This window comes from Triticum aestivum, chromosome 6D (assembly GCF_018294505.1).
Source record: "Triticum aestivum cultivar Chinese Spring chromosome 6D, IWGSC CS RefSeq v2.1, whole genome shotgun sequence".
NCBI classification, from domain to species: Eukaryota; Viridiplantae; Streptophyta; class Magnoliopsida; order Poales; family Poaceae; genus Triticum; species Triticum aestivum.
The window spans coordinates 122,250,047-122,252,503 of record NC_057811.1 but is presented as its reverse complement, the minus strand read 5'-3'; the positions used below and the strand labels follow the sequence as shown (position 1 = coordinate 122,252,503).

At 54.0% G+C, this 2,457-nt stretch overlaps 1 pseudogene; it reads right to left on the bottom strand.

Annotated features, from left to right (window-relative positions):
- Nucleotides 1–335: 335 nt before the first annotated feature.
- LOC123142522 (zealexin A1 synthase-like) lies at nucleotides 336–2,028 on the bottom strand (annotated as a pseudogene).
- Nucleotides 2,029–2,457: the final 429 nt, after the last annotated feature.

Below are 2,457 nucleotides of genomic sequence, written 5' to 3'. Positions count from 1 at the left end.
AGCTAGGCGACGGTATATGATTCTCATGCATAGATAAGACGGATGCTAGTGGATCTCGCTAGTATATCTAATGGCTAACAATTTTGATGACCTATAATCACGCATGTTAAAATATCCTATAGACCTGTAACAAATTTAAGGAAGTTTAAGTTGTGACATACTGTAATGCCTATAATTTGAAATGGATGGACCACGTACACATGACTCTAGAGAAACACAACGTTCTTCTCCCTCATAACCAGGTTACTTCTGCAGATTGCTTCGTTTTATAGGGCATGCCAATTTTTATTTCCTATACGTACCACTCTGTAGGCTGATGGTGTACTGCGCAATAACTATATTACAGCCGGCGACGGAACATAAACCATGGGGTGCAGGAAAAGGTTGTTCTTCCTTCCGACGGTGACGCCCATCTTCTCCGTCATGTCCAGCTCTCCAGACGAGACCCTGGCAGGGAGCTTCCAACGGAAGTGATAGAGCAGCGAGGCAAGCGCGAGCTCAATGTTCGCCTGCGCAAACGCCACTCCAGGGCACATCCTTCGTCCTGCCCCGAACGGTATGAACTCAAAGTGTGTGCCCTTGAAGTCAAGCGTGCCACTCTCGAACCTCTCCGGTTTAAACTCTTCAGGGTCAGCCCAGTACTTTGGGTCCCTGCCGATGGCCCACGCGTTCACGAAAACGGTGGTGCCCTCGAGCACGTCGTACCCCATCACCTTGCATGTCTCCTGGCACTCCCTTGGAAGCAGCAATGGCACCACGGGGTGCAGCCTCAGGGTCTCCATGATGACCAGCTTCAGGTACTTTAGGTCGGCGAGGTCCTCCTCTGTCACCGTCGTCTTCCCTTGGAGGTTATGATGCAGCTCGGCTTGTGCTTTGTGCATTGCTTCTGGATTCCTCATGAGCTCTGACATGGCCCATTGGAGTGCGTTTGCCGTTGTTTCGCCCCTCGCGGCGAAAAGGTCCTACATATATACTATGAAGGTGTTAACTCATGAACGTGCAAAAGGCCAAGAAAATCATGGGCTAATTATGGGTCAGCTAGCATGGTAGTAGTAGTACTAAAAATCCTAATGGCAATGCGTTTTCTCTTCACATTTTGGAACGAAAGCAGTGTATGGATACTTACAAGAATAAAGGCTCTGATGACTCCCATTGTCACGGGCACCTCGAGACCACCTTCCCTGTGTATCTTCATGAGCACATCCACGAGGTCCTCCTCGTCGACGGCGCCGTCAGCCGCCGCGGCCTTCTTCTCCTCGTGTTGCCTGATGACGCAGTCAACCAGCTCGCCGTTCTTGCGGTGGTTGGCCTCCGCTCGGCGTGCGGTGCCGCTGAGGAAGCTGGCGAGCCTCGACGACGGGAACAGGTCGCCGAGGTTAAACCCGGAGGTGATCTTTACCCCCTCCGCGAACACCTGCAGGAAGTCGTCCCGCTTCTCGAAGCGGTCACCCATAATGCTCCGCATCGTCATGTCCATGGTGGTCTCGTAGACCCGCTGGCTGACGTTCACAGCTTCACCGGGCGTGGCCGCCGCGATGGCGGCGACGAGGCGACCGACCTCCTCCTCCCGGACACGGCGGAACGACTGGACGCGGCGCGCGCTGAGCAGCTCCAGGATGCTGATCCTGCGAAGCTGCCGCCACAGCGGGCCGTAGGGCGCGAACACGAGCCCCTCCCCGTCGGCCAGCAGGACGCGCATGGTGGGGCTCCACGGCCGGGTCGCGAAGTTGACGTCGTGCGTCTTCATGATCTCGCGGGCGGCCTCTGGCGACGAGGCGACCACAACGGGTACCTCGCCGAGCCGGAGGTACATGAGCGGCGCGTCGAGCCGGCGCGAGAGGTCGGCCATGGCGCGGTACGGCAGCCGGCTGCACATAATGTGGTGCAGGCTGCCGATTACTGGTAGCCGCCACGGGCCGGGCGGCGGCCTCACGCCATCCCGCTGCTTAGGCGCCTCCACGCCTTGAGGAGCAAGAGAAGAGGGAGGAAGAGAGCCAAAAAGATGTGCATGCACGTGAGTTGCTCCATGAACCTGGCCATCAAGATTCTATGCATGCCGCGCGTGCCGTGTCAATAGGTTTGGAACTTTGGACGGAGTCTAAATAGTGGGGGCAGAGGTGTAAGCATCTACCGATAGTACTCCCTCCGTTCGGAATTACTTGTCTCGAAAATGAATATATCTAGAACTTTACATCCATTTCCGAGACAAGTAATTCCGAACAGAGGGAGTAGATTCCAGGGCAAGCGACTGGTGCAAACAGACAAAAGGGTCAGCTATTTCTGCCAATGATGGACTAATTAGAGTTAATTACACCTGCAGTACAAGAACTTGTATCGAACTAACAAAATCATACACAAACTAAAAAACCCCAAAAAAATGGTACACTAACTTGTCTAACAGCACATTTTAATACAATCTGCGTTAATTCTAACAGTGCACCGTCTGTCCCTGTTAAC